This window comes from Herpailurus yagouaroundi, unplaced genomic scaffold (assembly GCF_014898765.1).
Source record: "Herpailurus yagouaroundi ecotype Mexico unplaced genomic scaffold, PumYag 216, whole genome shotgun sequence".
NCBI lineage: Eukaryota > Metazoa > Chordata > Mammalia > Carnivora > Felidae > Herpailurus > Herpailurus yagouaroundi.
Window position 1 is genome coordinate 12,649,825 of NW_024412447.1, and position 21,572 is coordinate 12,671,396.

General features: G+C 41.1%; 1 protein-coding gene across 1 annotated transcript in view; it reads left to right on the forward strand.

Moving 5' to 3' along the window:
- LOC121017828 (autism susceptibility gene 2 protein-like) overlaps window positions 1-21,572 on the forward strand; it is a 796,117-nt gene that overhangs the window by 24,406 nt on the left and 750,139 nt on the right. The window lies entirely within an intron of this gene.

Here is a 21,572-nt window from a genome sequence, read left to right on the forward strand (position 1 = left end):
CCCCCCGTCCTGGTTATCTCCAGTATCAACTAAACAGGTGACAAGACTCCAATCACCCTGCCTGAATGGCTTTCCATCTTTCCAAAAGTACACCAGAGGCTTGTTTTGTTACAGTACATTGATTAAATAAATATTCCTGTGTGCACAAAGGAACTGAAATCTGTTTTGGCACTCTGCAGTTATCTGTCCATTAGTAGCAAAGAAACTATGGCCCGTTTTCTCCCCTCCCCCCTCCTTTTCTCCTCTCCACCAGGCAGATTCTCAGAGGTGCAAGTAACATAAATTATCTGACCTCTGCTTTCAGGCACGTGTGAAGCAGGAGGGGTAGTGTCATGCACTTTGGTGCCGCATGCCATTGGGGTAGTGCCCAAGGTGTATGGATAATAGAACTTGAGTGATTTAGATTCGAAGATTCTTTCTTGCTTTGGGGTTGTGGGACCTTTGTCTCTCCCCTTCAACTCTTAGTAGAAGTAGATTCGGGAAGGTCTTTCAGATTAGCTTGACTTTTTTGTACAGGGGAGGATGCTTCTGGTGTTGAAGTAGTTCTGTGTGTGGTGTCAGATGTGGAAGCCACAGAGCCTCTGTGAGGCTCGGTCCCATTGTGTTTATTTGTGTATAAGTACCCTTGAAATGGCAGTGACCGGAGGGACCCACACCATTTGGGCAGATAGCCATAGTGACAGTCAAGGGACAGGAATTGTAGTCACAGTGGGCTGGTGGGTTTCCTTTGTTTTTCAGGATGGGGATGGGACTTGCCAAGGTGAATGCATGCAGATAAGAAATACGGCTGAGTTAGAAAGTGTTGTTTGTAATCCTTTACCTGTAAGCTGTCAGGCATCCCAGTAACAAGGGATGCTTAGTGCGCCAATTGTGAAGTGACCAGTGCTTTCCCTTTCATACGAGGCATCATTGAAAGGGTCTGGACGGGGAAAGGAGAGGGTAGGAGGAGAAAGAATGAGACTGGAACGTAGGAAATGAGGCTTGTGGAGAAGACAACTACAAACATGATTTTGGTGTGAAGGAAGTGTTGTGTGGAGAGAAGTGTGACCACAGGGAGGTGTTGAAATGTTAGCAACTCCTAACATCTCCCGCTAAGAGGTGACCCCTTTGACAGAAGTGGAACGGGTGCCCTTGTGTAGCTGTGACATTTAAAAAAATTGTGAGGAGCCTTGTAGCTGTGTGGCTGGCAGGGACACGTAAGTGGGGAGAAGTGTTAGAATGTAAAATCTCTTAGTGTGTGTCTCTTCCAACTGACTGCGGGTAATTAGTTGGAAATGACATTAACCTAAGCTTAATTGTAATTTTGCATAGTAACAACATACCAGCTGTTCACTGTATTCTTTCCTGGTGGTGTGATTTAATTATTTTTTGCTATCTTTTAAGCTCTAATTTTATGTTGTGTTTTCCTTTAACCCCTCCTTGCTGCCACGGCCACAGCCCCCACAGTTGAGCAGTAATGTCATTTCTGCTGCTTTGGTGCCCACCCAGTGCTGAGGGCTTGGATTGCTCTTGGTTTTGCAAATCCGTTGGCGTTTTAAAATGCCACATTGGAAAGTTACCAAGGTGAACATGGGTGATTGGAAACCTTGTTGTGGTTTTAGGATCCTCCAAAAGGTTTTAGCTTATGAAATAAATAATATGGATAATTCCAGGCCTATCAAAGGTGCTGAAAATATCAAGTGAACAGGCCGAAAGAGAACTTAATTACTGAACAGTGATTGCTCTGATATAACCAATTATTGGATCATTAAATGTTTATTACCTTTTATATGCTCCTTTCCCCCATAAGGGCAGTTTCTTTTTTTAAGTCATTAAAACAGAAATGGGATTAAAAAAAATTCTGCTTAAAAAATTTCCACGAGACTGAAGTATTAAAAAGGTCTTGTGTGATCTGACAGCTGAATAGCCTGTTTTTCTTTGGTCTGTTGAATTAGTAATTAATGAAATGTATTGCCTGAGCAGAGAAAATAAGATTAGTTTTGCTTAGAAAGAAAACAAAAGCAAAACATTAACCCATAAATGCAGGTTCATATTAAAGTGAAAAAAAAAGTATGAAAAGAGTCAGTCTCCTTGGAAGATAAGATGCTCAGTGGTAACACTCATTTAATTAATTCATTCATCACTTTCTTGAACACCAGCATAAGGTTTCGAAGGAGTGGGGTTATGTAAATATAGGGGAGGCCTGTCCTCATGGAGAATCACGGTTACCAGAGCGGTTAAACCAGATGCTTTATTGTTACTGAAATGTCAAGAGCAGTTGCGTTACTAGGTACAGGTACATTCTGTAGGGCAGGGGTGGTGGTTATGAAGACAGAATTTATTTTTGGAGGCCACGGTGTTGTGATTAAGAGCAGGGAGAGGGTGGTTATGAAGAGAGACGTTGCTTTTGGAGCTCATGGTGTTGTGTGGATTAACAGCAGGTTCTCTGGAGTCCCATTACTTGGGTTCACATCCCAGCTTTGCAGCTTATTAGGTTCGTGTCCTTTTACCTCAGTTTCTTCATCTGTAAAGTGGAAAGATAATAATACAGGGTTGCCATGAAGATTAAGTGAGTTATTAGGTGCTATGACAGTGTGTGGCACATACTGAACGGCTTGGGGGGGGGGTGGTGGGGTGGTGTCAGTGCTGGTGTCATTTTTATGGGCTAATGCAACAGAATTCTTTCTTAGGGGAAATGGTAATTTAATTGGATGCTGAGGAACAGAAAGATGTTTCAGGCATTTCTTGTATTGTCATGTGTAACCACATACTTAATTTATAATGCCTACAATAATGTGTGCTTATGTAGCACCATTGTCAAAAGATTACAAAGGGCATTTATAACAGTTTATTCTCAGAACAGCCCTCTGAAGCAGGAAGACTGTTTATGCACACTCTCCAGAGGTGTGAAAGGCTGAGGAGAGCAGGGCACTGCCAGTGACTGTTCCTTAATTGAGGTGTGCTTGGAGCCTGGGTTTATTGTGGCTAAGGTAGACCAGTGGAGAGAGGCAACTTTTTAATCCTTTCAATTTTACTTTTAGTTCTTCGTTTAAAAAATTGTATTTGTGAACAAGTGTGTTGGGTACGTAAATTACCAAGATGTCTTCTGTGGTCTTTAGCTGCTTGTTTGTTCCTAAGGTATTGGGTTACAGACACTTGAATTTAGAGGAAGTTTATGATGATAGTGGACATTTGTTGAGCGCTTACTGTGTTCCAACCATTGTTAATTGTCGTAACACTGAAGTTGTCACTCTTATTGTCCCCATTTACAAACGAGAAGTGAGACACTGAGATAATCAGTAACCTGCCTGAAGTAGCACTGCAGATCTTGGGCCATTTCTTTTTTTTTTTTTTTTAAGTTTATTTATTTATCTTTGAGAGAGAGAAAGCGCAAGTGGGGAAGGAGCAGAGAGAGAGAGAGAGAGAGAGAGGGAGGGAGGGAGAGAAGGAGGGAGGGAGAGGAAGAGAGGGATTCCCCAGCAGACTTCACACCCATCAATGTGGAGCCCGATGTGGGGCTCAGACTCAAGAACCATGAGATCATGACCTGAGCTGAAGTTGGACACTTCACTGACTGAGCCACCCAGGCAACCCTCATTTTGATGTGTATGTTTTACCACAACCTGTTTGAGAAAAGTGGATGATCTCCATTTTATAGGGAGCGAGGGAAATAGTATATGAGAAGCTAATGGGGTATCTTGGTGAGCTTTGCTTGGACTGAAAACTTGGAGGTGGCGATTTAATAATAAGATTTAGTTCTCAAACAAGGCACTTTACTTTTGGGCCTCCAGACCTATAAAATGAGAAGGTGACATTCTGTCCGGTGGAGTCACACAGTGTTAGCTTTTGGAGGAAACTTTGTTTGAATCTGTACAGTTCTTTGAGTCTATATAATTCTTGTGTACTTTGGACTCAAATAGGCTTATGTGTCTTGGGCCCACTACTTACAAGACCTGCCAGCTTACCTCCCTTGTCTCAGCATATTTTATTATTTATAACATGGTGTCCTAGTTCCTCCTCTCTTCAGGGTTGTTTTGATGATAATGCATGTAAAGTACTTAGCTCTAAACCAAGGGTAGGTGGGATTCTCATTAATTGGTTCAAATCAGGGGTCACACAGGAAGCTGGGCCTGGGGGAGAACTCCAGCATCTTGACTCCCCTGAGCCCTGCTTTCCTTCAGCACACAGGCCATGTTACTGGGTTGAGGAAGATCTTACCGTGATGAGATGTCCTGACTTCTCAATAGAAACTATCAGCCTCATCAGGTTGTCATCTGTATGAAATATAGTGGCTTTAATCAGGAATTTGTTGTTTTCATGAGATAATTTCCTAAAATAACCGACGATGGTAGACTGAGCACCACGAGGGTAGGGCACCTGCTGCCTGCAGTTTTCACCTTGTACTGTGCAGGGGGCTGGGATACCTGGGGTCGAGCATCATTTATTGTGTGAAGCAAGGAAGGAGTGAACAATCACATTGAGCTGTAGAAAATGGGAATGAGAAAGGGAACGGGAGTTTTAAAATTTCAGTTTTGTAGGAAAGAGGAAATTGAGGCACCTCTTTGATCAGGTAGGTTAAGCATACTTTCTTAATCACTGGGTCTTACAAATTGGGCATAATTTGCACCTTGAAGGTATTGCATATGTTCTTCTGTTAAGAACATATTTTTATTGTAAAGCAGAATTTTATCCAGGTCAAGAATGTCTTCTAAATTAGAACACATTCATTCCTTTCTTGTGGTTTGTGTGTAGAGTCAAAACTTGTCAGGAAGGTTTAACAAAGGCTGGGCTTCTAACGTTGTGGGGTTCTCACTGGCAGCTGTAAACTCGCTGTAAGCTAGCCACGAGTACATGTCTGGTTGTGAATCACAGCATGACCTTTCAGGGAAAACAAACCGCCAAACAACACTAACCAGATTTTTTTTTTTTTTTTTTTTTTGGTATCAGGATCGTAAACTCTAACTCTTAACAGTGTGTCAGGCCACTTGGAGCAGTTTGGGCAATTTCCTTTCCCTGTTTTCGTTTGTGCAACACATGGGTATATATATATATCCTTCTTTAATAACGTATTGTGGAACAACATTAAAGTTTGTCTTCCACTAACTTAAGGTATATTGGTGGTTTCCTAATCATCGTGGAACTTTATAAAAACATAGATTTCTGAGTACCACTTAAATAGCTACTGAATCTGAATCTCTCAGAGAGTGAGACCCAGGAATCTCTTCTGAAGAGCACCTTGAGCGATTCTTTGATTAATCGTATTTGGAAACCACTAAGACACAGAATTGTAATATTGTGTGTGTGTGTGTGTGTGTGTGTGTGTGTTTTTATTCATCCATTTATTCTTACCCATTTATCCATGTCTTATAGACTGGTTTTTTTTTCTCGTTTTTATTTATTTGTTTTGAAATATACAAGCGGGGGAGGGGGAGAACGAGAGGGAAGGAGAGGGGGAGAGAGTGAGAGAGAGAGAAAATTCCAAGCAAGCAGGCTCTGTGTTGTCAGATGCGAGCCTGGCGCGGGGCTTGATCCCAGGAACCGTGAGATCACTACCTGAGCTGAAATCAAGAGCCTGACGCTCAACCAACTGAGCCACTCAGGCGCCCCCATTTATACATGTTTTCAGTAGATGACAATTGGTCACTCATGGGACATGATTTTCTTAAGAACTGGGTATAGAAACCAGAATTAGGACACAATCCTTGCCCGCTCCCACAGTCTGGCTTAGAAGTTTTTAACTTTTGGTTGTGCTTTAAAGGATTCACAAACTTCCCAAAAGTCATGGGCAGGAGATTTTGTGTACACACGTTTTTCTAGCTTTCATCAGACTCTCTAAGGGGTCAGTGACCCATAAAATGTTAAGAACCCAGGTCTAGTGCTTGTACAGCTGTTCAGCTGTTTTGAAAATGGTGGAAGAGGGTGATGTTTCTGTTGCCACCTACAATGTTTTTGACCTTTTGAGAGGTAATAACAGTTTGAGAATTGCACCTGTTTTCTGCCCTACTGAAAATATTTGAAAAGAAGAACACATAGTATAACACCTGGATTGTGGTCAGAAGAAGACCAGGGGCTATGGAAAATATCTCTTTGGTGAACTGCATCAAAGTTAAATGTTCGAGAGAGGCTCACAGTGAAGCAGCCCAGTGGTCACTCTCGTTGAAGAACCTCTTAGCCAGGATAGCATAGGCAAGGTGCACCCCACTCTTCTTACAGTTTATAATTAGCTGAATTATCGATAAAAATCTCCACCCCATGGATATACATAAAGACTAACTTATTTATGTTGAGTCCTACCCCCAGCATGTTCATTGAATTGCTTACTTCCAAAATAACTTTACCAGCTATACTGCTGGTTCATCCTTAGCTCCTAAAATCCCCATGTAACCCTGTTTATCACAGAACGGAATTAGATATTAGAGAAGTCCATCGTGAACTGCTGCAGAAGGTTTACTTAGCAAAATACTGGAGCACCCCTTATGTATAATATTCTTATCCCTAAGGATAATTTTGTAATTCAATTTTAATTAAGGTTCTACTCTTCTCTTCTTGTGGCTTCATATGCTTCTTTGGGGAACAAAAATTCTTTAAATATTGAAGCTCTGGTAATGCTACATTTTAGGGTTGGATAGATTTGGATGAACAGGGCAGTCAGTGGAATTAAATGTTATTAATGGGTAAAGTTCTTTGTCCATTTATTTGGATGTTGTTCTTTTGGGGCCAGGAGGAAGTTAGAGACCATTATTGTCACTGAAGTCTTACAGTGTTTTTGTAGGCCGTTCAAATGTCTGTATTACCTGTTTTGTACTTTTATATATAATGTCTTGCATTATTCATTATTTTTCAAAAAGTGAATATTTTATCTAAGTAGATTTTAACTTAATTGGTTGGTGGTTATGTGTTCTAAGTCTTTATAGTCTTGCCATTGTTTACCATACTGAGCACATAATAGTAAATATTTGATTAATTGGATGTGTTGAATACCTTTGAGTCCTGGACTCTGAAGAGACCAGAAGATGGACTAAATCTGAAATAAGAACTTGATACATGCTTAGAAAGATAGGAATGTAAAAATGGGTTGGCAAGTCTGTCCCTTAGGCTTATATTTTATATTCTCTTGTTTTTTTAGTGTTCATAGAAAGCTGAGCCAGCTTATATATTTTGTAGTTCTTTCAAATCTTAAGCATTCAGAATTCCACAGTTACAACAGAATTTTATGTATGCACAGCAATTAATGTTCATTTGGCAACTATTTAAATGGAGTGAAACTTGAGAGTTTTTTAAATTATTTCTTTTAAAAAGAAAGGAGATCTCACCCCAGACTTGATCACTAAAAGATATCTGCTAAGTAAACAGATGTTACCCTTCACCTGTCCTAATCAAATACACTCTTATCAGCTATATTTGGGTGGAGGGAATATTGGAGGCTTTTAATGAATGTTTGACTATTATCCATTTATCTTGAAAACCAGGATTCTTAGGCTTGAGGGAGAGGGATCAGAATGGTGAGTGGATTCATCACAAACTGTGCTGTGTGACAAGTGGATCTAGGAATGTTTCTCGTGCAGAAGAGGTGGTTCAGGGGATACATGGTGGCTGCCTTAAAGCATTTACAGGGTTGATTTCATGAAGAGGGATTTAGATGCAGGTGGCCACTCCTCCCATGGGAGGTACAATTAGGCATTCCATATAAAAAGAATACATTACTAATAGTGCTCTCTCCAGGTCTTGAATTCCAATTGCTGAAGGCATTCAAACACACTTATCACTCACCTGGATTATTGTGATGGGAGTTAACACTAGGAATTAGTGACCTTCCCAAAGAAACTATGACTATATGACTTTTAAAACAGAGTGTTCTAGAATAAGTCTACTCATGAGTAGTTCAAAGTCCCTATCTGCTCCTTGTACATTCGTATTCTTTTTAAAGGACTCTGTCTTAGGTGCTGTTTACTTAATTTCATGGTCGTCTTGTGTGTTGAATTGGAACAAAACTAAGTTTATCCAGTCCTCCAGGTACGTAGGTCTCATCTCACAGTCTGAGCTCTTAAAGGGGAAAATCATTTGAGAGCAGCATCTTGGCATATTCTTTATTGTCTGTGTGTTTGCAAATCAAAATGGGAATTGAGTTCACTAATTTGGCATAAGCATGTTTTCATTTGAAATCACTTAAGTGACATCTTTAAGGAAGATATTCATGCTTTATTTACCATAGGGTTCCCCCACCTCTTTCCTTTAACCACCACCACCACCACCACCGCCACCACCACCAACACCCAGCCAGTTTCAAGGCTGAAAAGATATTTTGTGATGGCTGCAAACATGCCTGCGAGTAACAGTTTGCTCTTCAGTTACACCTCACCGTTGACCTAGACGGGGGCAATGTGGGGCAATGCGTTATTAGAGAAAATGGATATTTTGTAAGATGAGGGTTTTTTTGTTTTTTTTTTGTTGTTTCCGGGTGGGTGTGTGGGTGGGAACAGGGGGGTAGAGTTGTGCATGTGGATCACTAGTACTAGAAAAGCTGAAATGAATTCTTCAGCCCTGAAATACCAGAGGGCACTGTGGATTAATGTTCTGGCCCTAATTCAGCGTCCCATCTCTTCACATACTTGGCACTGATTTGTTCATCTCAGAACTGAAGTCTTAAGGATTAAGAGGGGAGAGAATAGAAATGCATCATTTTCTCTGCCAAAGGAGGTACTTAAACTAGGAAAAGAGGAGGGGACGTTAACAAATCAAGCCTTGGCAAGGAAATCTGTCATGAATCAGCAATGACTTGGAAAGCCTCTGTAGCCTTATTTTACAAAACTAAACATTTGCCACTACCAACACTTGTCTCTTGCTTACCTTTAGGATCAGCTTCAGGTCCCTCTATGGAGGGAATGAATTCTTTTTTTGCCCATTTTGACAACATTAGGTAATTAATTTACAAGGAGCTCAATTAGACTCCGGCCCATACAGTGTTGTGCATGGCCTTTTTAAGAGCCTTTGTTTTGATGCTAATTGAACTGGTTGTAGCAGAGACAGCCAAACAATTTACATTTATCTTTGGCAGGACACAAGGGCTCTCCCTTGGTATGGACAGCTGTATTTTCTTTTTTCCTTCTACCAAGTTTGGTACTAAAGTGCTGTGTGCTTATTTTAATTTTCTAATTTAAAAAGCTTTGAAAATGACAAGAGCCACATATATTGTAGACAAATTGGAAGATTTAGGTAGATAAGGAAGAAAATAAAGATCATGGATAATCTTAATACTGAGAGGAAACCAGTCACAACCTGGCATTTGTCTTTTTGTAATTTCTCCCCATATAAGGAAGTGCATGCATCTGTATACATACATGTTTATTTATTTATTTTTTTTATAAAAGTGGGATCACACCATATAAACATATTGGTAATGTCCTTTTTTCTACTTAGTAAGTTGTAAATACCTTGACATTTCATAAAAGATTATTCTGCATTTAATAGCTGCATAGTAGTCTGTTCTGTGGATTTACCAAAACATACTTAACCAATCTGTTATTATTGGATACTGAAGCTTATTCTGTTTTTTTTTTTAATATTATAACCAGCGTTTGACATATATTCTTATTACTAAGTCTTTGTTAGGTTCTTTAATTATTAGCAACAGGCAAATTACTAGATATTGAGTTACTTGGATAAGGGCATGCATGTTTTTAAATTTTTTTTGATGTATACTGCCTAATGGTTGTACCATGTTTCACACTGACATGCAGTACATGTGAGCTTTATGTTTATTCTTGATACACAGAGTATCGAAAGCCTTGACTCAGGGGTGGGTTAAATCCTGATCAATAATTTTGCTCTTGCTCCTAAAATTTAGATCAGCCTTGTATATTTTATATTCCCAACATTAGGTCAGTGTTTTCATTCATTCTTGTTTTCTTGTTTTGAAGAGGTATAGAATAAAAAAAGCAAGTGGCTGCTTCATTAAGACAGAAGTGGTCTGTTTTTCCCCAGGGAAGACTCTGAAGCAACTTTTTCCATATGAATAACAACTGACCTAAAGAAATAGACTAAAATCAAAGCAGGAAGTGGATAGCTTTGCCCAGTGTATGAAAAATAAATTTGTATTTTTTTTTTTCTAAATGGTTATTTATTTTGAGAGAGGCACTCGTGTACGTGAGAGCAAGTACAGGGGAGGGGCAGAGAGAGAGAGAGGGAGAAAGAGAGAGAGAGGGAGAGAGATTCCCAAGCAGGCTCTGCATGCTCCGTGCAGACCCCAATGCAAGGCTCGATCTCACGAACCTTGAGATCATGACCAGGGCCGAAATCAAGAGTCAGATGCTTAACCTACTGAGCCACCTAGTCACCCTTGTTTGTACCTTCTTGAGGTGGTAAAGCCCATGCCTAGGGGAGCAAGATGATAAACTCTGGCATCTCCATTAAGGGTAGCCTTGGAGAAGCCATCACAACATTTTGTCTAAATTTCAGAGTATCTGCTGCATTATTTTGTAGTCTTCTTACTTGTTTAAACCGCTAGGCTAGAATTCTCAAGAGTTGGTGTTGAATCCTATTTGCTGTATTTGCAGTGTCTGAATGTTGGACATGCCGTCAGACAAATACCAGGTGCTCATTGTTCACTGAATGAATAAAAGGACATATGCAGGAGAAAGATTGACATTTTGCTCAGGAGCAAGTTAACGATCCAAGCAGAAGTTGGAGTTCTCTCATCAGTGTCTTTCCCAGATTCTTACAGTACTAGGATTGCATGTTTTTCCCAGGGTGGTACTTTGTATGATTGTATTTAAAATCAATAGTAAAATTCTCATTTTATCTATAGTACAGCTTCCCTACCCCCTCTTTTTCTTTTCTGGTAACATCAGCTTCAGTGTTTGTTGAATTCAACACACACTTAACTCACATTTCTTTTTTCCTTTCTCTCTTTCTTTCATATTTTCACCTCTCCAATTTCATTCTCCGTTGACGTTTTAACTTAGTCCAAGCAGTATTGCCATCTGGATGTCAAAATGCATTGAATTGACCTCTTATCTGGAGATCCAAGTGAAGGTCTCACCTGCCCAGGAAATGAGGGATTTAACCAGGAATGGAGACAGGTAAAGCAGAGGCTCCTCCCAAGGCTCAGGTGCTGTCGGTTTCCAGCCGGTGCTTTGGTTCGCGGTGGGGTGCAGATGTGCATTGTTTTCCCGTGGATAGCAGCTCCTGAATACTGTTTCTGTTGGGAACTTCTCATTTTGCCAGTGCCAAATAATGTCTGCAACAAAAGTTGTCTTCAGGGCAAACCAGGAGAAGGAGGGAATTAAAGAGAAGTTTTAATATTCCTGTGTTTTAAATTTTTCCTGTGACTATAGCCTTTTCCCCTTCTTAGTGAATTACTGCAGAGTTTTATTAAAATTTTAAGTTCTGGAAATTAGACACCATGGTAGTTAGGCCAGCATGGGATACTGTACTCTTAGGTTCCATAATATTTCATAGTACATCTCTTTATTGTATGTTAAATGATAGGGAAGTATAATAAAATGTACCTAGAGAGTACTTATCTATTTTATGTCCTGTAACATTCAGTACTTGATGCAAATGTAGCAGATCTCAACTCAGAAAGGAACAAAACTGGTTATAGCTCAAGAAAGGGATGACAGGTTCTTTGTTGATAGCATAAGTTCACCAGAATCATGGGATTTGAGACCCTAAGGGGCCCTCATAACATCTAGTCCAATTCTTGCTTTTAAAGATGGGGAAAGAATTAGCCACTGGTCCCGGGTCATTCAGCAGGTGAGGGAGAGAGCTGGGGGCTAAACCCAGAACAGAGCACCCACTCTGCCGTGTTTTACATTATCTGACCATGGTGGAAACATTTAGTCAATCTCTCTTTATTATTTTATTTTTCTAAGATTTTATTTTTACGTAATCTCTACCCCCATCATGGGGCTTGAACTTAGAACCCTGAGAGATCAGAAGGCACATGTCATTCCGACTGAGCCAGCCAGGTGCGCCTGGTCTAATCTCTCTTTAAAAGAGCGTACTATTTGATGTTTTGTTGGCTTGAAACATGTTGTTGTGCCCAAGGGCTCCCAAAGGGCTGCTTGTTTTCCTGGTGGCCCAGGTTATTCCATGCTTCTCTGAGGGCCGCTTGGGCTGCGATGGAAATGAAAGCTGTGTTGGGACGGTGCTTAGAGAATTGTCTCTGATGAACTGGCTTCTTACCTTATAAAGAACGCACAGGAAAGACAGACAGGGAATTGTCATTTCATAAGACTGTTGACTCTGGACGGAGAGAAGCCCAGGTGGCAGATGGTCACAGCCCTTTGCAGCTGCGTTGCTGTCGTTGCCATCTCTTTGCGGCCTTAGATAACCGGGAGTCTTCGGTTCTTTATCTGTGTTCCTGGATTCACAGTATGATCCGGGTCGACACTTTACATCTGCAGCCTCAGTTTCCTCTCAGGAAATTCCAGGGGGGTTACATGAATGATTTCTAAGGTACCTTTCAGGTCTTGCATAATCATTCTGTGAAAATGAGTATGTTTATAGAAGTTTATCCACAAGATTGAATAACCAAACATGGATTTCTAGCGGTCCATTTTATTGCTGTTTTGATTGGTTTTCATGGGAATTTGGAAAATGTCTACAGACTTTACTGTGATCAAGCTGCTAGCAGTTATTCACAGAACACACACCAGGTGCTCGGGGCTATAAAAGAAATAGTGTCCAGCCTGAGGGAGACCAGAAAGGGTTCTTTATCTCCCAGGCTGGGGATGGAGGGCATTCTTCCCTGCCACTGGATTTAAGCTCTTTTTGAGTGCAGGGCCTTTGTCTGTCTTTTATAGTGCAGGGCTCAGTAAATATTGGTTTCATGAATGAAACAATGAATCCACTTGTCAGTCTTGCTTGTATTTGCCCAAGATGTCCCACTGAGATTCATTGTTTTCTTCAACTTTTAAATGCTGTTAACTTGAATACCTTTTCCAGAAAGTATTCTTCACCTTCCATGGAAGATTGCTGAGGCTAAATGAAAAATCCATAAATACTACATTCCTTTCTTGGAAATACATTTCAGTGTTAGCATATTGAAAGCAATGAGATGTCTGCCTTAAAATAACTTTGTTTGACCCAACGTTTCCCAAATGTATTTGAACTTGGAATCCTATCCTTTCCATTCCTCCTGGAATCGTTGTTAAATCCTTGTAGAGCTCTAATCTGTGAAAGAGAAAGTTGGATTAGCGAGTAGTAATAGGGAATAAATAGTAGCAGCAACATTGGTTGAGAATAATTAATTCAGCACTGATGGAGCATATATGTTAAGCACTGCTTCTGGCGGCCCTGTGTGAAATCAGGTTAGACGTGTTGGTTTTTTTTCTTTTTCTTTTTCTTTTTGAAAATGACTGTCTGTGCTTCATTGGAGATTGAAGGTTAGGTGATAGGAGATTAAAGGAAGTTGTAAGTGACCTAATGGCTATTTTACAGTTACGAAACTTGAAGTTTTAACTGGTGTCAAGGGCTACCCTGCCAGGTACTGCAGGGAATAATGATGAAAGGGGTCTGTGTCTGCTCCTTCAGGAGCTGGCTGTCCAGTGGAGGAGACAGACATGTAAACAGATGATAGCAGTAATGTACTCAAATGTGTAAGGAGCAGAAGTAGGACAGAGGAAGGAATGGTACTTTTCCCCAAATTTAAAACAGACTTGCTGTTTATACAATAAGCCAAAACCAAATTGACTGGAACCCCTCTGGATCTTCTAGACAAAATTCTGCTCATACATCCAGACTCTAATGACTAGCTAGGCTTCTCCATGCTTTCCTGGTTCCAGAATTAATCACATCATCTGTAATCCCATCAGAGCCTTGCTTACACCCGTCTTGGGCTTTAATCACAATCTGCCTTGTATGTGAATGACTTGAGGGCATAGAGGGTCATCTTTGTCCCTCCATGTTTGGGCCCAGCTTGAACCAAATAGGGCAGTGCGTATCAGCGTTCTGCTTAGACTCGGGGCAAGGCATTGGGGCTGTGAAAATTACTCACTGTGTATGGAAATCAGTAAATAAAAACAAGTTTCATACAAGCCATAGATTGAGAAGGTGGTAGTGTTATTAAGAGTATGGCTCCTTTCCATAGCTTTTTTCCCCCCATGATGCCTAAATGTGACTTAAATTTCCAGAAGGCAATACATTTTTGTAGGAGCTCAGCAATTTCACGTCATGAAGTGTTTTGATTTCATGTGAACATTTTGTAGTCTTTTTGTTTTTTTCAGGACCTTTCTCCTATATTCTGTATTTCATCTGGACTGTCCTAAGAATAAGTTCAGTTTTTGGTACTCTGTTCCCCACTAGTGGTTGTGTTTGTTGCCCAAAGTCAAAGTGTTGATGGATGACATTTCCCGTTAAAGTATTTGCAGCCATATGCAATGTGGGGCAGAGTGATTCCCAGTATGGTGCAGTGGAAATAACTAAACTGGAAGTCAGCCTGACTCGCTTTTGTAGTAAGTAGTTCATTTTCTTTTGTGACCTTGGGCAAGTTTCTTAGCCTTCCAATAACTGAGGAGGTTGGACCAGAATTAGCACAGCCTCTTCTCATGCTGACATTCCATGATTCTCTGGGGGAGGATTCAATTCCATAGAGGTTTAAAGTGGATACATTTGTAGGTTAAATGGCTTTGTTCACTGAGGTTTTTTTCCCCCCTTACTCCGTTTTGGAGCAATATGACTGCATGTCACGGAGAAAAACCAAATTACCTAGAATTCTCAAAAGACCGCAGTGCTTATCCTATTTTTTATTTTGAGGGGAAGGGGAAAAAAAAGGCAAAACAAGCTTGTCTATATCCATGAATTAAGACAATTTCATCCATTTTTTACATACACAGTGTACATACCCATATTCAGTGAGGTGCTGCAGACTCTTAATTGAAGAGGAAATACTTGGTTCGGTTTGCCATCATAAATCTAGGGAGAATTCTGTGTGACCTGTTTTGAGTATTTTCATCTAGAGTTGAGACAAAAAGTTGTCTTGGGTGGAGAGGCTTTGTTACAGGAAGTTGGCTTCTAGTTTTATGATGAATGTACTGTGTATCCTTGGGTACCTCACTGAACCTTTCTGAATTTCAGTGTCTTCAATGGACAGAATGCTATCATTCTGATTATAAACAGCTCTGTAATTAGACAATTCTAGGCATTTGTTTCAGGTTCCTTCCTGTTCTTTTCCTTGAAAGATTAACAACATCCCCATTTCTACTCCCACACAATCCCAGACATTTGTTGATTTGTGAGGGAAAAGAATTTTAAAACACTTTAAATGGTACACTCAAGAAAATTTTATTAGTTGTCTATCGCTGTATAACAGTATTGCTGCAAGCTTCAACTTTTTGTAGCGTAAAATAACATCTGTTTATTATCTCTTAATTCCTGTGGGTCAGGAGTTTGGGCAGAGCTTAGCTGGGTCCTTTGCACAGCTGCCATCAGGATGTTGCAGGACTGGGACTCATCTGAATGCTTGTCTGGGGAAGGATATCCTACCAGGCTTGCTCAAGTTGTTGGTGGAATTCATTTCCTTGCAGCTGTAGGACTGAGGGCCTTGTTTGCTTGCTGGCGGGGGGCTCCCTGTGCTCCTTGAGGCTGCCCACATTTCCTTGTCACGTGGGGTTACCCCACATAGCTGCTCACTTTCTCTTAGCCAGTTAAGGAGTATAAGGCAGATACAGATATTGTAGTCTTCTGTGCTGTAGTCGTGTATATGTAATCATGCACATCTGTCATTTTTGCTGCACCCTACAGGTTAGAAGCAAGTCACAGGTCCCTCCCACACTCAAGAAGGAGAGAGGATTGCACAGGGTATGGACACTGGGAGGTGACGATCATGGGGGTCACCTTAAGAGTCTGTCAGCCACGTATATGAGAGACAGAAGCCATGTTGAAAATTTTTTGTTTATGTTTTCCTGTAGATGTATGCTAAAACACTGTACTTCACCAGAGAGCCTCAGTAAACATTGATCAACTGAAAATCCTACTCAGATCAAGCTACCTGCCCGCAGTGTTTTTGTACCGCGCTCTTTTTTAATTTGTTTAATTTATTTTACTTTTTGACTTCACATACTGGTGAAGGCAGGGTTTGAAGCCCATTCATCTTTTTGCTTCCCTGCCGAGCACAGCACATGCAGGTATTAGGTGCTCAGTGTTTGTTCAAGGATTGTAGCAGCATTGAGTTAATTCGAAGAAGGTCTCTGCCACAGACTGAATTATGTCCCCCTCAAATTCATATATCATAGCCCTAACCCCCAGTGTGATGATATTTGGAAATGGGGCCTTTGGGAGATTTTTAGATTCGGGTCAGATGATGAGGATGGGGCCTTCAGTGATGGATTAGTGCCCTTATAAGAAGAGGTACCAGAGAGCTTCCTCTCTCTGCCTCCTCCTCCTTTCTTTCTCTCCCCACCTCGCACCCCCATATGACTTTAGGGCACAGCATGTAGGTGCCTGTCTACAAGCCAGGAAGAGAGCACTCACCAGAACCCGACCATGCTGACCCCTTGATTTTAGACTTCTGGCCTCTAGAACTGTGAGAAAATTAATGTCTGTTGTTAAAGCCACCCAGTCATGGTACGTCATCCTGGCAGCCCAAGCTGATTAAGATAGTCCCCCCACATCACCCTTTTGTTCTGTCTAGAGAGAGAGATATACAAAGGTTACAGAATGGCAGTGATCCCCTGGCAGCCACTGAGCCAGGCAGAGTGGTGTTTAATTTCAACCACTTCTATTCTGTTTTCTTTTCTTTCTTTCTTTTTTTAATGTTAATGTTTTTTAGAGACAGAGAGCGTGCCCTCCTGTGCACATGTGTTGAGCAGGGAAGGGGCAGAGAGAGAGGGAGAGAATCACAAGCAACAGTGACAGACGTGGGGCCAACCCCATGGCACCAAACCTCTATGTGAGGCTTCATCTCACCACCATGACCTTGAGATCATGACGTGCGCTGAAATCAAGAGTCATATATTTGACTGAGCCCCCCAGGTGCCTCTCAACCATTTCTATTCTTTATTGACTTTCAGTTGTAACTAATTGTGGAGGGCCCCTGGGTTTTTTGTTTTTTGTTTTTTCCTGGGCAAAATGATTCAAAACATGCTGCCTTTGGGTTTTAAGTGTTGTGCTGCCAAACAGGAATACCTAATGGAACCAAAATGTTGCTCCTGAAAAGCCTTGATGGTGGGAACTTCTATAGTGAATTCTTAATTTCTTCCTGAGGCTTACTTACCTTTCTTTTTCTTTTTCTTTTTTTTAACTTTAACAATTCATTTGTTTTTTCTTTTGGGCTCAGTACTGCTCCCCCAGTTTTCTGCCTTTCTGACTTTGGACAACTTGCTTCTTCTCTGGGTTCTTCCTTAATGCAATTGGGATACTCATGCGTATCTAAAAAGAAGGAAATAGTTAAGGAAAGCTCTAGGCACAAAATTTGAGCTCACTGAATGACAGTTTGACTAACCGTAGGAGAATGACTAACATGTGACATTTATTTTTTCAGTTTCGTTCGTCAAGCGAGCAGTGGCATGGTGTAATACGTTATTGATCTCAGTGAGTAAGAGAATTGGGGAAAGGAACCAAGAAAATCTCACCATCTTCCTTCTGCTTGAAAACAAATCTTGAATTCTTGAACAGGGATTTTTTTTTTTAAGTGTTTTTAAGCCACATAAAATTTTTTGTTTTTAATAATTGCCGTCAAAATTATCAAGCACTGAGGGCCATATTTTGATCTGGCATTTAATTATAATGGAAAGACTCACAAGTGATTCAGAGGAAGGATTTAGAATTCTATCCCTTTCATATTATAGGAGACTGAAAGCATCATACACTGACTGACATACAATCATATGGAAGAGAGGGAACAGGAGTCATAAATCTTACCTTTTATACAAACTCAACATTTCCAGTGATTTCATTGAAACAAACACTAAACAAATTAGACCTATGAAATCCACTTTAGGGTCAGGCTGACCCCCAGGGCATGCGACATCACTCTGCACTGAAAGGCTTAGGAGTCCTTCTTCAGACCCTCAGTGTTCAAAACTCAGCTTCTGAGTTAAGTAAGGGAGGATTGTGTCGGTTTTGGGGCCTGGAGGAAAGATGGAGTGGAAAGGAGACTTCCAGCCTGGGGCTCCTCCTGTTCTCTCAGGATTTAGGATCTGTTAAAACACATTTAGACCTCTGATTGGCAACATGCAAATAGCAGTGGCCCTAATTGAAAGGGAGGAGACCAAACCGGGACCAAAGGTCAGGACTTTACAGAGATGACTAGTGTCCTGGGGGTGTGAACTGAAATGGTCTGATTCCTCCCCCCCCCCCTCCCTCTTTCTGGGCTTGGAAATCCTGGAAGGAAGCAGGAAGGGACCATTAACTAAACTAAGATGTGATGTGAATTGTTCCTGGGTGGACTGAGATTTCAGAGGAGGGGAACACCCTCCAAGCCTTTTTTACAGTAGTATATTACAACCTGACTGCTACCTGCAGTTTGCCAATTACCCAATTATGACACAAATTTGCACATTTTTTTTAAAGTAGGCTGCTACTATTCTTCCTTATACAAGGATTTTAGTCACTGTACATCTTGTGTCTTTAAATAATGTATTAGGAACATTTTCAAGTCTGTAAGTGCTTTTTTAATGAGAGTGTGAAGATTTTAATGGGACTAGATTGCTTTTCATGACATTTCAGAGTGACTTAATTGTAACAATGTTGAGAGGCTGTATTTTAAAGTTTGCTAAGTATGTCTGCTGTGGATTATAGTCAGACACTTAAAAGGATGGATGGATGGATAGTGGAACCAGATAGCTTTTTCCTTACTACTTTCCTCCAATTATTAGCTCTTTGCAAATATTGTTGCACCAAACCAGGCACAGGGCAGGGTTCTCCTGAACCTTTTTAATTTTAAAATAGGAACAGAGACTAATTACTGAAGCTAGCTGAGATAGTTTCAGAGACAAGTTCTTTCTTCCAGGGCATTTCCGGTTTCCTTTTACAGAGCCAGGAGGCCAGGCCATCTTTCCTTGTCTGTATTCCCTGTTAGTTCCTGAGCTTCCTTGTCTGTTGGCTTTAAAAAAGGTACCTATCTTGGGTCTCATTTTTTCAGATATTTTAGTGGGTGTTCCTAAAATATTGTCACTTCCAGATAACCATTTACTTTTTTTTTTTTTTTTTAATTTTTTTTTTCCAACGTTTTTATTTATTTTTGGGACAGAGAGAGACAGAGCATGAACGGGGGAGCGGCAGAGAGAGAGGGAGACACAGAATCGGAAACAGGCTCCAGGCTCCGAGCCATCAGCCCAGAGCCCGACGCGGGGCTCGAACTCCCGGACCGCGAGATCTTGACCTGGCTGAAGTCGGACGCTTAACCGACTGCGCCACCCAGGCGCCCCCATTTACTTTTTTTAATTATAAGAATTTCAGACTCTTTGTGAAACTTTTTTTCTTGTCTTCAAAACAACAGAGTTATTCAGAGGTCTTTTCCTGCACAAGTGTTCTTAGGATTCTGGAACCTGTAGCCAACTTTTCAAATTAGATCAGATGGTTGGTCAGACACTTCCCAAACTACTCTTAGTGAGTTTGTATTGGTTTCCCAGGATCAGGGCTGCTGCAATGAAGTACTAGGGGCCCGGTGGCTTGAGGCAGCTGAAATCCATTCCCTCACAGTGCGGGAGGCTGGAAGTCTGAAATCCAGGTACCAGCAGGGCCTTGCTCCTTCTAAAACCTGTAGGGGATCCTTCTTTGCCTCTTGGACCTAGCTTCTGGTGGTTTGTGGGCAGTCTCTTGTTTTCCTTGGCTTACAGCTGTGTGACACCAGTCTCGGCCTCTGTGGTCACATGGTGTTCTCCCCGTGTGTATCTGTCTTCACACGGTCATCTTCTTAGGACATGAGGCATATATTAGATTAGGGGCCCACCCTGCTCCGTCGTGACCTTGTCTTAACTAATTACACCTGCAGCAACCCTGTTCCCATAAAATTCCATACCAAGGTGCTGAGAATTAGGGTTTCAACATACCTTTTTTGAATGGACAGAATTCAACTCATGACAAGATTCTGCTTTAACGAGCACGCAGGAGATTCTGATGCAGCCAGTATTGGTTCTCAAAGTGGGGTTTCTGGCCTATTTACACAAAATTCATCAGGAGCACTAAAGAAACTGTGTACATACATGTATACAGATGGTTTAAGGAAGAAAAAGAAACCAAGACTCATGTACTCACTACCCAGATTAAGAAGTAAAATATTGTCAGTACCTTCAAAGGCCTTAGAAAGTTGTAGGTTCTCCTCTGAGGGGGTAGGTAGGTCAAGGAGATTTAGAATAGCAAGGAGTATTAGAATTCAGGGTTTTTGGTTTTTTTTCTTTCCCCTTTATCACGAGGTATATTTTTTTTTTTTTTTAAATTTTTTTTTCAACGTTTATTTATTTTTGGGACAGAGAGAGACAGAGCATGAACGGGAGAGGGGCAGAGAGAGAGGGAGACACAGAATGGGAAGCAGGCTCCAGGCTCTGAGCCATCAGCCCAGAGCCTGACGCGGGGCTCGAACTCACGGACCGCGAGATCGTGACCTGGCTGAAGTCGGACGCTTAACCAACTGCGCCACCCAGGCGCCCCACGAGGTATATTTTTAAGTTGGTTTAGAAAACTTAACTTTGGAGTGGAATGAGTTTGTTTTTTCCCTGTTACAGAAAAGATTCAAGAAAAGGCGTGACTTTTTTCACAGTGTGGTGAAATAGTTATTAGCTCCTCTTATTTTTGGGATGGTTTTCTGAAAAAAAATTCTCACCTATAATTTTCTGAATTAGTTTAGACCTGTAGCTGAGAGAGACTTAACAGTGGTGCACACTTGGATTAGTGGGAGGAAGGTGTGCATGTGTGATGTAAGGAACCTATTATTGATTATGTTCCTTATAGTCCTTTCTCCTGGGAATTTTGTGAAGCTTACTATCTGCTAGATAATTTTAAGTTTGAAAATGCCTTGAGTTCCTTGGGGGAAGCTGTTACATAAATGTAAATAAATTATGCAGCACCTGAATTTGGTTGTTCATCATTTTTTATAGTGTGTTTTAATTAAGAACTTAGCACTATTTAAGTTGGATGGCTGGGGAAAGATCTTAATCGCTCACACATGGTTGAATAAGTAGGCAGGAAGGAGTATCATTTAGGCTGGAACCCATGAAGGAATAAATGAACAGGACCTCTTCTGGAAATCTGTCATTTTCCATGATGCTCACTGAGCTAAAGCTGTGGGTTAATGTCTCCTCCCCTGTGCTTACATGGTGCTGTTAGAGAATCAGCTTTTTTTTTTTTGCCTGTTTACAGACTTTCAGATACCTTGGACCTCTCTGGTTTTCCGTCTAGAATGAGTGGGAGACCTTTTCTTTTTTTAAAAAAAAAATTTTTTTTTACACGTACTCATTTTTGAGAGTGAGAGAGACAGAGCATGAGTGGGGGAGGGGTAGAGAGAGAGGGAGACACAGAATCTGAAGCAGGCTCCAGGCTCTGAGCTGTCAGCACAGGGCCCGACGCGGGGCTTGAACTCACAGACTGCAAGATCATGACCTGAGCTGAAGTCGGATGCTTAACCGACTGAGCCACCCCAATGTGAAACCTTT